General features: G+C 45.6%; 1 protein-coding gene across 5 annotated transcripts in view; it reads left to right on the top strand.

Moving 5' to 3' along the window:
* The first annotated feature begins 1,605 nt into the window (after positions 1-1,605).
* The window catches only part of IL34 (interleukin 34), a 63,426-nt gene continuing 49,451 nt past the window's right edge, over positions 1,606-15,580 (top strand). For 2 of the 5 annotated variants that reach the window (XM_082369992.1, XM_082369987.1), the window contains exon 1: positions 1,617-3,701. The gene's annotated coding sequence lies outside the window, so the exon portion shown is untranslated. Of the gene's footprint in view, positions 3,702-15,580 lie in introns of all 5 variants that reach the window. The other 3 variants (XM_082369988.1, XM_082369996.1, XM_082369995.1) reach the window with 3 other exon arrangements.

Consider the following 15,580-nt stretch of genomic DNA (forward strand, 5'->3'; position numbering starts at 1 on the left):
TGTTGTTTCATTTGGAAGATCTTTTGCTATGAATAGCATTCCTTTGGGGGAGGGGGGTTCAAGTTGGACTGTGGATGGAATGTTGGCTTTTGTTTTTTTTAATGCTAGCAAGACAGCTGCTGGGGCTGGGAAATACTCTTGGGGTTCACTTACCTCATGGGGAGAGCTCTGGTCTCCAGAATCTGTGCTGCTCCCATGACTGCAGCCTCTCTTGAGGTTATTAGTGGGAAGCCAGAAATGTTGGGAGAATTCTTCAAATGAATCAATGTGGCTTTCAGTTTTTTTTTTTTTAATTCCTAAATTCTGTTTCTATTCAAAATAGAAATGACATGTGTTTGTGTGAATCATCCACTTGCTCATTTGCATATGGAATATTGTATGTGAATATTTTTAAGTTTATTGCACCCTTAAAATATATTCAAGGGCTGTATCCAGAGCTCTGGTGCTGAAGTCAAACCTTGTCCAAAAAAATAACAATGTAGGGATACAGATGACTGGGGTACATGGGTGACGCTGTCTGGGGTATATGGGTAGGGAAGAAACACCTCTGTGGTCAGTGGCTGATTTATATTTGGGGATCTGATAACCCACTATGTGGGCCTTGTATGAAGTTTGAGTGAACTGAAATCAGTAGATACGGACTACACGGCACTCAAGAGAATCCCCTTCACCACTCTGCATTAGCGTCACCAAGAGCTTTTCTGTAGAAGCTTTGAAAGTCAACATCAAGAGATACGCCTAATACACTAGAAGATGGTGCTACATTCATTTATTCCACCAATATTTACTGAGCACCTACTGTGTGTTACCTCCTTGAATATCTGCTCTACACCCAGGAGTTTTTATAACTTAGCATGCTGTTTCTGTCCCTCTGAGTCTGGTGGTGAGGTTGAGTCTGCCAGAGAGCCTGGTGACAAATTTCACAGGAGCCTAAGGCCGATGTCTCTAGTTTTCTCAGATAAAACAGGCACAGCCTTGGGATTTCTGGGGAAAATCAGAAGGTCCCAAGTATGAAAAATGAGGAGGTGGAGAGTAGACAGCCAAAGATTTTAGGTCAGGAAGCTAGGAAATCTGTTGCAGTGGCTTTTCTGTTCTGCCCCAGATTACTCTGCTGGGGGTGTCTGGGCATCTGTATATTTCACAATCTGGTAATAATAATCAGACCTGGAAATCACTAGGTGGTTTCCATGAGAATGAGGGAACATTGCTTCTTGTTTAAAATGAAGCAAAAGAAAACACCAAGTTTGGAGGGGACACAAGGATGGGAGACTCAACTGGACGTAGCTAAAGGCCCCTGTCAGCACCAGCTCACCCTCTAAATCCAGCAGCTCTGTCAGCACCCAGTCAAGCTTGGCTGTAATCCCAGAGGCAAACCCACCCCAGTTCCCCACCTCTGTCTTTTAGAGTCTGGTCCTCAGATTTTTATCCCACAGGCCCACCCAGCAGAATTTACCCTTTTCTAACTGCAAGCAAAATCTCAGGGAATGAGAGTTGCTTTTGATTAGGCCATTTCTGGAGAGTTTTTACAAGTTAATAATTTGGGGTCATGAGTAAATGTGTATAAGCTACACATTTACTCATGACCCCAAATTATTAACTTGTAAAAACTCTCCAGAAATGGCCTAATCAAAAGCAACTCTCATTCCCTGGTGAAAAGTATTAGCATTTACTGTGAGTCATTAGGGGGTCTACTGCTGTTAACAAGGCACACTGAGGAATCTCTTGCCTTTAAGGAGCTGATGCTGCAACTGGAGAAAGGCGACTTAACATAAAGCAATCAGAAACAAGATCCCATCTGCCAAATGCCAAGTAGGAGTGAAGTCCATAGAAAGAACACTGGATATGAAGTCACATGACCTGTGTTCACCAGTCTCTAAGCTTGGTCTCAGCTTCCTTTCTGTAAAATGGGAGAATAAGACCAACCTCTTGTTACTAGGGGTCATAGTAACAGCAAAGTGCTTTCCACTGAGCTTCCAGGGTGTCTGAGGAGGTATGGCCACAGAACTTGGATCCAAAAGCGCTGGGAGAACTGCAGCCACTTCCATCTTGAATTGCAGCCCTATATGCGATGCTTTGAAAGAAAGGGGCATCATTCTAAGCCAAGAGGTCCTGGAGAGGGCACAGTGGAGTTTGTTCAGACTTCTGTGAGACCCCAGTGATATGCTGTGGCTGTACCCCCATCACCTCCACCCCACTTGCCCTCCCATGGGCTGCTTGACTACTATGAATCAGCTTGGTAGAAATACAGCAAGGCCTTGCTGACGGTGTGGCCAGTGTAGTCACAGCCTTGGGCACAGGGGTGGGAAATTAGCCATAGCACATTCCAGTGTGGGCGTTATTGTCCTGCTGGAAGTTCCAGTGTGGGCATTATTGTCCTGCTGGCCAAACCAGGAATCTGGTTTTGTCAGTCCAACTGAGAAACCATTTCTTGGGAAACTTTTCTTGAACAACTACTTTTGCCAGGCATTGACATTCAGAATAATATATGCTAACATCTTCTAGGCCAGCATTTCCCAAACCAGGTGCTGTGGAATCCTAGATGTTCATAAGGGACTCCTTAGTAAAGGATTCTGTGCTTGCTTTCAGGGAAACATGCAAACTATCTTGGGTAGTTTGATGCCTTGAGCATAGCCCTTCCCCTGTCCCTTGCTCTCTACTTGTCTGCTGGTGGGGGAACTAAAGGATTCCTTGAGGGAATTGCCTGGCTGTCCAGTGGTTAGGACTCGGCGCTTTCACTGTCGTGACCCGGGTTCAATCCCTGGTCAGGGAACTAAGATCCTGCAAGCCGCACAGTGCGGCTGAAAAAAAAAAAAAAAGGATCCCTTGGGGAATTGGCCCACCCCTAAATATTCCAAATATAGTCTAAGTACATTAGGGAGCTTGTTAGAGATGGAGCTCCCCCTTAAGTTCCCACAGAACTGTGCTAGCAGAACCATTCTCAGCTCTCTGACGCAGGCAAAGTGAGAGTGACCCTTGTCCTTGGAGATCGGGTTGAGCAAAGGACCTCTCTTTCATGTCATCAGGAACTCCCACAAGTGCTGTGCCAGATCGCGTATTACACCAGGACAGGCCAAGTCACGTAAGGAAGGAAGCCCTCTGGCTGTGTGATCTTGGGTTAGATACTTCATCTCTCTGGGCTTATGTCTCCATCTGTAGACTGGGTAATTGACTGGTCCTCGACACTGATGATATTTATCAAAGGCCTTTTCTCCATCTAATGTTTGTCCCCCTATGTACACATGCACTCCAGTCACTACCACATCACCCAGTTTTAGTAAGTTTTGTAGAAGGGTTTTTGTCAGAATAAACGTGTTCTGGAGAGGCACTGGGGTAGCCCCTTAAAATGACCTAGCCTGTCTGGGAGCCAAGACTTGGTTCTGCAGACTCCCACCATTAACTTGCCACCGTTAACTTGCCAGGCGCACTTGGTCAGAAGAGTTCCGGTCTGATCGTCTGGGTTTGTGGCCCCCTCCTACTCCACTCTCCAAGGCTGGCTGGGGCCACGTGGCCCTGCCCCGCCCTTGCTGGCTCCAGTTTCTGAGTCAGTTGCAGTGGCCTGCTTTCCCCGCCCTTCCCATCAGTCGGGAAGCCTGGATTGTGGGCTGGGGGAAGCCACAGCTTTTCCCACCTGGCACCCACTGCCCCCAGCTCCTAGGTACCTGTTCCAAGCCCTAGAAAACTTCATCCTGGTATGTGAACAGGTAAGAAAGCGGTCGATTTTCTCTCACATGGTTTTCTTTGCCTGACTTGACCACCCCAACTTAGCTGCTTCCTTCCTTCACAGATCACAGCAAGAGGGATTTGAGCTAGACTTGAAAAACACAGTCCCAGAAAGAAGCTCTGAATTATGTCTCAGAAAAAGGGTGTGAATTCTCTGCTCTGGGTTTCTTTTTTAAACCTTTGCTTTCATCAGCCTTGTAGGAAAAAAAACATTCAAATAACCATAAAGCAAGTTGCTTCTCTCTGCGTTCCCTTCTGAGTTTTGTAAATCAACAAACCCACATTCTTAAATGGTTGTCATGGGTTACTGGGGGCTGTTCCACTGGGTATTGCTTTAGTTCTTTAGACCTTAATGTACTATGTGCATGAATTATGTACATGAATTACCTATCAAAAATTTATTTAAAATTCTTTAATGGAAAGGAAAAAAATAAAATGGCATACGTGAGCCTTCCTCATTCAGTTGGTATTCTGAAATTAAAATGAAGTGTTCTGCTTTTACACTTTGCATTTATTCTAATAAATGCACATAAACCAACTAACTGTGATTTTTAAAGTCCATGTGGTATCTGCCACGTTAACAAGCCCATTCCAGGATATGCAGCCTTTGTCCCTCAATTGTGAAATTAGATTGCTTCCAGGTGTTTTGCAATTAATAATTTGATTTTTATGGACAACTCTGGAAATAACTTTCTTTGTCTTTTAGATTTTTTTTTTTAATCTCTCCTTGGATTTTATTCTCCATCCAGAATAAATACTTGAGGTAAACCCAAGAACATTTTTGTAGCTCAGCTCATGTTACACATGGGGTCAGCTCACTCATAATACTTTTCAGGACCATGATGGCATGAGGGAGTGGGTGGGTAACTTGTTTTCTCTGGATTTTTCAGGAAGTGGGATGGAGGCAGTCTAGAGCAGTGGTTAAGACTTGGCCTTTGAAGGCAGGCTAGCCTGGGTTTGTATGCGTAGCTGCCTGACCTTGAACTCTCACCTAATGACTTAAATTAGTTCACATGTAAAATACAGATTATAAAACTCCTTAGGGGTGTAGGAAAGGCAGAGATAGTATTTGTAAAGCAACATTGGTGCTTAAAAAGCACCCCTGGAAGGCTCTTTCAAACCTGGGGCTTTCTCTGGGCCATTTTGGAAGCTGGGTAGAGTTGAGAGTCATCTCAAGTGCATCTTTTTGACCCCTTCCCCTCTTCTAATTCAGCCACCTGTTAGAGGCTACTTGTTTGTTCTTTTTTTTTTTTTTTTTTTTTTAACTTGGGCCCCTGTCTCTGCTAAGGCTGGAGAACTGGGCATCGGGGAACTTGCGGTTCAGATCAGCCTCTTTCCAAAGGTCCCCCAGACTCGGCCACCTGCCATCAGATCTGGATGCCACCAGTCCCATCTCTTAGCCACCTTCCTCAAAGGGCAGGTTTAAGGGATCACTGGACAGTGGAGAATTCCTTGGAAGTCTGTGGACACACCTTTTGTTCCCCACTCTGGTAGTTTGCTGGGAGGCCACATGGAGGCACAATGGAATACGCATAGGCTGGCTTCTAACCTGGCTGCACAAATTCCCAGCAGTAAAATGGGAATGTTAATACCTGTGCCATAGAATTACATGAGATAGTATAGGTAAATCAGCTGGCACTTAGGGGCCCATTACTGTGGAAGGTCAAGGCCATGTTCCAGAGCCTTTGAGAAAGTACTAGAATTAGCCATAAAAGGCAGGCAGAAAACTCATGTTCATTGCCTCAGTCAATAAACATTTATCGGACTGGCTGGTTATGGTGCTGGAAACTAGGGAGAGATATTGGGTTGGCCAAAAAGTTTGTTCGGGTTTTTCCATAAGAACTTTTTAGCCAACCCGATATATAACACAGGCTCCCTGCTCTTGGTACAGGTGTACAGCCCATCCCAAGGGACAGAGGAGACTGACTGCAGCTGCCTGGGCACTTCAGGACAGCCCCTTGCTTAAGAAGGAAGCACAATCTGTTAGGCAGAGATGGGGAGGAAGCAAGAGTAGCAAGTGCTAAAGCCCAATGGCGTTTGGGAAAGGGTGGGAAGTTCAGGAGGGCTGCAAAAGGGAGCTGAGAGGAAGTGGTGGGGACCAAATTCTGAAGAACCCTGAAAGTCAGGTGAGAATTTGGACTTCCTCTCAAGTATATGGGGATTTAAGTGGCTTTGGGGATGCCTGTTCTGGCAGCTTTGGGGGTAGAGGATGATGTTGGAGGCCTGGAATACCCCCAGCCTTCCACCCCATTTCAGGGGCTTCGATGGTACCCAAGATAAATCATTGCAGAGAGTGGGATTCTCAAGACAGACTCGGCCTGGGGCAGCCTGGCCTGAAAGTTGGGGCCCAGGGTTCTGGGGGTTCTGGTCCCAGATTTTCTATGACCAGACCCAGGGTCTCCTCTCCTGCCTCAGCTGAGAGTTCAGGGCAGTCAGGTTTCTTACAGCTCTTGCCATTTGGAGGGCTGCAAAATGTCTCTGGAGACTGCATTCACCCTATCCCCCCACCCCTGCAACACTGTCCATGGTGGCTGTCCATGACCCAGCCTTGGCCTTGGGAGGAAGAGGCATCTGGTCTGAAGTGGACAGTCTGACCCCTTGACCCTGAGAGGCTCCATGGAAGTCTGAGAACTGTGGCCTCTAGCCCTGTGACAATCCCAGGGGGCTTCTGGGCTCCGACTCTCCTGCACGCTTGCCTGAGGGCACTGTTCCGCAACTGGGGGATGGTGTGCCCTGGAACAGGGCTGTGGACATCCTGGGAAAGTACCTCCCAAGCTTCCCAGGGGCTGCTGGGAGAGTTCTGTCTGTGCATCTCAGCCAGGAAGGGCTCAATAGCCAACGCCTGGAGAACCAGCCAGAACTTCCCCCTTGGGTCGATCTCAGGTGATGAAGAGGTGGATGAGTGGGGATGTGGCTACAGTTAGCAACGTTGAGGTCAAGGTGAAGAATTTGAAAGGCCAAAGAGATGTGGACTTGCCATTGTGGACAGCTATTCAGAAAGGTCAGGCCCTGCTCTTCAAGCTTTCTGGGTGCCTGTTATCTGTCGTAGCCTGAGAATGTCCACATTCTGGCCCAGGACTCTTAACCACATCCAAGCCCCCATTTCTGACTTTATCTAGCACCCACAGGTCTCCTCAATCTTCCCTTGCCTACTGCCACATCTGCCTTTCCCTCTTTCCCAAGAGCTAGAACTTCCCTGCTTCTTTGTCTTCCTACTTTCTCAAATCATTAACATCTCTTCATAAGCACTCTTTAACCATCTTAATCATTTTTTAGTGTATAGTTCAAAGGTATTAAAGTACATTTACATGGTTACAAAACAGATCTCTACGACTTTTTCATATTGTAACACTGAAACTGTACCCATTAAACAATAACTCCCCCTTTCTCCCTCCAGACAGTCCCTGGCAACCACCGTTCTACTTTGTTTCTACGAATTTGACTACTCTTAGGTACCTCACATAAATGGAATCATACAGTATTTGTCTTTCTGTATCTGGCTTATTTCACTTAGCATAATGTCCTCAAGGCTTATCTGTGTTGTAGCATGCATCAGAATTCCCTTTTTAAGGCTGAATAATATTCCCTTGTATATATACCACATTTTGTTTATCCATTTATCTGCCAATGGACACTAGGGTTGTTCATGTTTTAGCTGTTGTGACTAGTGCTGCTATGAACATGGGTATACAAATATCTCTTTAAGACCCTGCTTTCAATTCTTTGAGGTATATACCTGGAAATGGAATTGTTGTATCGTATGGTAATTCTGTTTTTCACTTTTAGGAACCTCCATACTATTTTTCATGGCAGTTGCAGCATTTTACAATCCTACCACAAGTGCACAAGTGTTCCAGTGTCTCCATATCATCGCCAACACTTGTTATTATCTGGGTTTTTGGTAGTGGTCATCTTAATGGGTGTGAGGTGATATCTCACTGTGGTTTTGATTTGTGTTTTTCTGGAGATTAGTGATGGTGAGCATCTTTTCATTTAGCTGTTGACTATTTGTATGTCTTCTTTGAAAAAATATCTACTCAAGTCCTTTGCCATTTTTTAATCAGCTTATTTGATTTTTTTGTTGTTGAGTTGTAGGAGTTCTTTATATATTCTGGATATTAACTCCATATCATATTTGCAAACACTTTCTTCCATTCCATAGGTTGCCTTTTCACTGTGTTGCTGTGTCCTCTGATGCACAAAAGTTTTCAGTTTTGATGTAGTTCCATTTGTCTATTTATGCTTTTGTTGCCTGTGCTTTTGATATCATATCTATGCAGTCATTGCAAATACAATGTCATGAAGCTTTTTACCTTTGTTTTCTTCTAGGAGTTTTATAGTTTTGGATCTTAAGCCTGTGTAAGCATTTAATAGCTTTATTGCTTTTATGATATGTGCTTATTATAAAAAATACCAACAATTCAGAAAAGCACAAGAAGAAGAGAAAATCTCAATCCCACTCCCCAAAGGTAACCACCCCCAATAATATTTTACTGGGCAACTCTTCAGACAGTGCCTTACTTCATCACTCCTCAAACTGTAACCTGCACATGAATCACCTGGAGATTTTGTTAAATTCTCATTACAAAGGCCTGGGGTGGGCCCAAGACTCCACAAGCTCTTAAGTGATTCTACTGCTATTGATCAGGAAACCATACTTGGAGGAGCAAGGGTCTGTAAGTATGCACGCACACAGCTCTATGTCCTATGGGATCATCTATACTTGACTTTCTTTTTTTTTTTTTTAATTTATTTTATTTTTTTGGCTGTGTTGGGTCTTCGTTGCTGCACGTGGGCTTTCTCTAGTTGTGGTGAGCAGGGGCTACTCTTCACTGCGGTGCGCGGGCTTCTCATTGCGGTGGCTTCTCTTTGTTGTGGAGCATGGGCTCTAGGCGCATGGGCTTCAGTAGTTGTGGCACGTGGGCTCAGTAGTTGTGGCTTGCAGGCTCTAGAGTGCAGGCTCAGTAGTTGTGGTGCACGGGCTTAGTTGCTCCGCGGCATGTGGGATCTTCCCAGACCAGGGCTTGAACCCGTGTCCCCTGCATTGGCAGGCGGATTCTTAACCATTGCGCCACCAGGGAAGCCCTCCATCATTCTTTAGAGTGGCCACGTACTATCCCATTGCGTGGTCGGATGGTATTCAGCTAGTTCCTATGGAAGAAGTTCAGGTGCTACCAAGTTATCACTGTTATAAATAATGCATTCGCAAACATCGTTGTCACCATGTCTTTGTTTACCTGAAGGAATTACTGTTATGGTGTTTATTTGTCTTTCTAGGAATCAGACCAGAACTAACACATTCAAATGTATTAGTCCTCAGAGTCACCTGGGGGACTGGACACTTAATCTCAAGTCTCTGCCAGCCCACCAATGGTGAGGGGCGGAGCAGTGTGGGATAGAGGTGGGACAAGTGTGGGGTAAGTGGAAGAACACATGGGCCTGGGAGGAGGCAGGGGTGGCCAGCACTGTCGGTGCCCACTCTTCAGCCAGGCAGTGTGTGTCTGGTGCTCATTTAATGTCCACAGCTCCCTGCTAGGTTTGACTTAGTCTCCCCCGTTTTACAGATGAAGAAACTGAGGTGCAGGGAGGACTCCTAGCTTCCCACGGTCACTCAGTCGTGATGAGGCAGTGCAGAGGACACACCCGACCCTGCATAGGTTGCTGTCACCTCGTGTGCCCCGCCTCGTCTCCCGAGAGGCCCTACCCTGCGCTCCAGCCTCTGCCGAGCCCCCGTCCCACCGGATTCAAGAGTCTGCGGGCTGCCCTGCGCTGCCAGGGCTGTCCCTGCTCTCGTGCAAGATAATCCAAGCAGCCACCAGCCCATCAGGCAGCTGTGGAGCGAGCCCCCGGCCCCTTCCCCGCTCCTGCCCTGAGAGCAGGGACCAACTAGAGGACACCTCCAGGCTGTCATCTCTGAGGGCCATGCAGGGTAAGGCCTTTGCTGAAACGATCCAGGGGCTGGGGTTAGTTTAGCACTCTGGGGCAGGGTGGGGGTATGTCCAAGGTCACCACCTCCTCCCTGGCCAGGGCTCCCTGGATGGAGCTCAGAGGATGTTGGAGGCTCCAGGGTGGTCACTGATCAGTTGGACTGCAGGGATTTGCCGGGATGGGAGCTGTTGAGAGCACTGGACAGGCTTAGACAGCCTGAGCTTGAATCCAAGCTCTGCCACGTGCTGCCTGTGAGACCTTGGGCAAGTCAGGGCACCTCTCCAGTCTCACTTTCCTCAGCTGTAAAATAGGAGTAAGCATAGGCTCTCCCTGTACCCTCTCACACCTATTAGGATGGCTACTACGTAGAAACAAAACAAAATAACAAGCATTGGCTGGGATATTGAGAAATTGGAACTCTTGTGCACTGTTGGTGGGATTGTAAAATGGTACAATCCATTTCCATGATACCGTGGAAAACAGTTTGGCAATTCCTAAAATAATTAAAACTAGAACTACCATATGACCCAGCGGTCCCACTTCTGGGTGTACACCCAAAACAATTAAAAGTGGGGTCTCAAAGAGATATTAGTACACCCATGTTTGTAGCAGCATTATTTGCAATAGACAGAAGGGTAGAAGCAACTAAAGTGTCCAGTGACAGATGAATGGATAAACAATATGTATATGTGTATGTATACACACACACACACACACACTCTGGAATATTATCCAGACTTAAACAGGAAGGAAATTCGATGCATGCTACGACATGGATGAATCTTGAGGACTTTATGCTAGGCGAAATAAGCCAGACACAGAAAGACAAATTCTGTATGATCCACTTATGTACGGTACCTAAGAGTAGTCAGATTGTAGAAATGGAAAGTAGAATGGTGGTTGCCAGGAGCCGGGGGGAGGAGGGAATGGGGGAGTTATTGTTCAATGGATTTAGAGTTTCAATTTCACAAGATGAAAATATTTCTGGAGATAGATGGTGGTGATGGTTGCACAACAATGTAAATGTACTTAATACCACTGACATGTACACTTAGAAATGGTTAAGATTTTATGTTATATGTATATCACTACAATTTTAAAACTTGGAGGAAAAAGTAGTATATGCCTCACAGGGGTTTTGTAAGAGTTGAGTGAGGCAAGTGAATGTGAACTATTATTAATGTCAGATCTGGGAACATCCAAGACTTTTTTTGCCTCATGGACCCAGGCATTGGAGGAGATTTGTGTATCCCTGTGGGGAACAGTTGCGCCATTCTGCATGAGATGCTCAGGATGGGGTTCAGGGGAGACTTCTGGAGGAATGACAGGCCCTGCTCAGAGGGTTCCTAGCATTTGTGGGATGGGTAGATTCCAGACATCGGAAAGTCCCTGGCAAAAAATCACTTCCACTAAGGGGCAGTTTGCAGGGAGGAGATTTTAGCTCCGCCTAGAGGACTTGTGACCAGAGCTGTCCGAATGTGGAACAGGCTGCCTCATGGAGTGGTGAGCTCCCCGTTAGAGGAGGCATGTGAGGAGAGGCTGGGCAAGCTGTAGAGGAGACTCCTGCATGGAATAGGGGTGGAGTCAGAGGGTTTCCTAGGCTCTGCGCCTCTCTAATGTGATCCAGTCCAGGCAAAGTTATATGTAACAGGCCTGTGTAAAGGTGGGACCCAAGTAAGAGGGAGGGGGCAGGCAGGTGAGAAGGCTTGCTGCCAGCCTTCCCCTAAACAACAGTAATAATAGTTGCTGCCATTTATTCTGGGTACACACTGTTAAATGCTAAACCGGCTTGATCTCAGATCCTCACCACAACCCTGTATGGTGGTTGCTACAGTCATCCCCATTTTACTCCTGGGAACTGAGGCCCAGGGGTTAAATCTCCTGCCCAAGGTCAGCCAATAGGCAGTGAGCTGGAATTTGAAACCAGGAGGTCTGGTGCTAGCCCTCGCTGTTGTGTGGAAGTCTCCAAATCTGCCTCCGCAAGCTGACTACTCCCTGCCACCCTGCCCCTGGCCGATAGTTCCTGGGTCCTGACACTCTCACAGGTAGGGATTTAGCAGCTGCCACCTCCCCCTGTGCGTCCTTGCTGCCCCCCTCACTCTGGCTGGTTCCTCTGCGGAGCCAGACCCCACCTGCTTGGGTCTCCAGGGTTCAAGGATAACACTGTGCAGACAACACTGGCCTTGTTGGGAGCCAGGCTCCTTGTCACTCAATGTCCCCCTTCTCCTTCTGTTAAACAGGACCCTCCTTGACAACTCTCTTCAGGGCTCCAAGTCTTTCCCATAGCTGTTGAGTTCATTCTGCCTTTTTTGCAACTGTGTTTTTTCCAGCCCAGCTCTCTGGGTGCCAAGACCTTGTCCACAGGATTCAATTTGTCCAAGTTCCCAGGCTAGCACCCGCAAGTCAATAAATGCTATCCCTAATGGTGGCAATACGGTGGCCTCCTCTGTCTTTGGAATTACAGAGGAAGCCCTGGCAGGGACGGCGATTGAGCCAGAATGACCCAGTTAGTGGGGATGCCATTCACACCTTATGAAGATGCAGGGAGCTACCGTTTAAAGACATCTCCATGCCAGGTAGGGTGCTAAGCTCTGTGCGGGCACTATCTCACCAAATTCACACAGAGCCCAGGAGGTGAAGAACTGCAATTTTCCCATATTACAGATGAGGCAACTGAGGCTTGGAGAGGTTAAGTCACGTGTTCAGAAGCTCGGATCTTTCTCTCTCCCCATTGCTGCCTTGGAGGCTTTGCATTGGTAGCTGATCCGATAGCAGTAATATTAGTGCCACTTGCTGCTTGGTGGAGAAGTCGTACATTTAAGATTGCTCTCCTCCTCCCTCCTGGTACCCTCACTGCCACCCTAGGAGTGGGCCTGGGTAGTGGTATTTTGTGGATGAAGAAGGTGATTAGGGGCTTCCCATGGTCCCATAGTGGAAGGGGTACACCAGAGCAGGGTGGTGATCCTTCTGGCCCCCCTTGCTCTGCAGGCCCCTTCCCACCTCCACTGCACTGGGTCTCAGGCTATGTAGCCCTCCTGCTTGTCTCTTTGGAGGGTCTGTCCCAGGCCCCAGTGAAGCGGTTCTGCACAGAGCCAGCAGACCAGCTGGCCCAGCAGAGGCTGGGCTGGGGCCAGGTGCTTTCCAGCATCTTCCTGCAGCTGGGAAACCTTTCTTGGATGACATCTCTGCAGAGGGTGCCTCCTGGTCCTACTTGCCCTGGTTCCCCTCCCAGTCAAGAGAAGACCACTGTTCTCCCTGTCCGTGGAAATCACATAGGCAACATAATTTTTGACTGTCAGGCTGCAGCAACGGAGTTCTGGAACCTGTAAGCCTATAAGGCGTGACTGTTAACCCCAGAGGAGGAAGCTGAGGCTGGTTCAGAATCTGGGACTTAAACCCTGGGCTGTCTGCTGGCAAAGCCCATAACATTGACTGAATAATTTTTATTTTATAATTTTTAAGCTTTTAAAAAGTAATTAGTGGGGTTTTTTTTAGGACAGTTTATCAATAGATTTACAGAAAGATTGAGAAGAAAGTATAAAGAGCTCCATATGGCCACCCTACCCCAGTCACACAGTGCCCCTTGTTATTAACATGTGTTATTAGTGTGGTTTGTTACAATTGATGAATCAATATTAATACATTATTATTAGTATATTAAAACATTATTAAAGTTCATAGTCTACATTAGGGTTCACTCTTGGTGTTGTACATTTATGGATTTTGACAAATATATAATGAAATTGTGACAATGTCAGAATAGTTTCACTGCCCTACAAATCCTCTGTGCTACACCTATTCATCCCTCTCTCCCTGCATCCTCTGACAACCACCAATCTTTCTGCCATCTCTGTAGTTTAGCCTTTTCCAAAATGTCATACAGTTGGAATCACACAGTATGTAGCCTTTCCAGATTGGTTTCTTATACTTAGAAATATGCATTTCCAGTTCCTTCATATCTTTTTGTGGCTCGATAGCTCATTTCTTTTCAGTGCCTAATAATGTCCCATTGTATGGATGTACTATAGTTTATTCACTTATTAAGGGATATTTTGGTTGCTTCCAGCTTTTGGTGCTTATTAGTAAAGCTGCTATAAACATATGTGTGCAGGTTTTTATGTGGACATAACTCTTCAACTCAGTTGGGTAAAAAGAGCATTACTACTGGATCATATGGTAAGGCTATGTTTAACTTGTAAGAAACCACCAAACTGTCTTCCAAAGTGGCTGTACCATTTTGCATTTCCACCAACAATCAATGAGTGTTCCTGTTGCTCTACTTCTTGTCAGCATTTAGTAGTGTAAGTTTCTTGGATTTTAGCCACAAAGTAATAGGTGTATAGTGCTATCTCATTGTTGTTTTAAATGTAATTCCCTAGTGACATATGTTGTTGAGCATCTTTTCATATGCTTATTTGCCAACCATATATCTTTTTGGTGAGGTGTCTGTTCAGATTTGTTGTCCACTTTTTAATTGGGTTCTTTTATTTTTTCTTGTTGAGTTTGAAGAGTTTTTTGTATATTTTGGATACAAGTCCTTTATCAGGTCTTTCGTAAATATTTTCTCTTCATTTTCTTAGCTGTGTCTTTTGTAGAGCAGAAGTTTTAAATTTTAATAAAGTCTAACTTATTAATGTTTCCTTTTATGGATCGTGCTTTTAATGTACATAATAACTCATTACCAAACCCAAGGTCACCTGGATTTTCTCCTATGTTATATTCTAGAAGTTTTATTCTTTTGCATTTTACATTTAGGTCTAATATCCATTTTGAATTAATTTTTGTAAAAGGTATAAGGTCTGTGCCTAGGTTCTCTTTTTTTTTTTGGTATGTGGATGTCCACTCGTTCCAGTACCATTTGTTGAAAGGACTATCCTTTCTCCATTGAATTGTCTTTGCTCCTTTGTCAAAGATTAGTTACTTATATTTATGTGGGTCTACTTCTGGGCTCTCTATTCTGTTCCATGGATCTATTTGTCTATTCTTTTGCCAGTACCACACTGTCTTGTTTACTGTAGCTTTATATAAGTCTTGAAGTCAGGTTGTGTGTGTCCTCCAAATTTGTTCTTCAATATTGTGTTGGCCATTCTGGGTCTTTTACCTCTCCATATAAACTTTAGAATCAGTTTGTAGATATCCACAAAATAACTCGCTGGGATTTTGATTGAGATGACATTGAATCTATAGCTCAAGTTGGGGAGGACAAACATCTTAACAGTATTGAGTCTTCCTATCCATGAACATGGACTATCTCTTGATTTATTTAGGTCTTCCTTGATTTCTTTCATCACAGCTTTATAGTTTTGATCATGTAGATCTTCAGCATATTTTGTTAGGTTTATATCAAAGTATTTCATTTTGGGGGTGCTAATGTAAACGGTGTTGTGTTTTTATTTATTTATTTTATTTAATTTTTTGGCTGTGTTGGGTCTTCATTGCTGCACGCGGGCTTTCTCTAGTTGTGGCAAGCAGGGGCTACTCTTCGTTGCGGTGCATGGGATTCTCATTGCGGCAGCTTCTATTGTTGTGGAGCATGGGCTCTAGGCACGTGGACTTCAGTAGTTGCAGCACGTGGGCTCAGTAGTTGTGGCTTGCGGGCTCTAGAGCGCAGGCTCAGTAGTTGTAGCGCACGGGCTTAGTTGCTCTGCAGCATGTGGGATCCTCCCTGACCAGGGCACGAACCCGTGTCCTCTGCATTGGCAGGCAGATTCCCAACCACTGCGCCACCGGGGAAGCCCGGTGGTGTGTTTTTAATTTCAAGTAGATAATGTATGTGCACAGTAAAAAAAAAAAAAATCAGGGACTTCTCTGGAGGTCCAGTGGTTAAGATTCCATGCTTCCACTGCAGGGGGCATGGATTTGATCCCTGGTCAGGGAACTAAGATCCCACGTGACGCACGATGCAGCTGGAAAAAAAAGAAAAAATCAAAAG

This window comes from Balaenoptera borealis (assembly GCF_965194805.1).
Source record: "Balaenoptera borealis genome assembly, chromosome: 19".
Classification (NCBI taxonomy): Eukaryota; Metazoa; Chordata; class Mammalia; order Artiodactyla; family Balaenopteridae; genus Balaenoptera; species Balaenoptera borealis.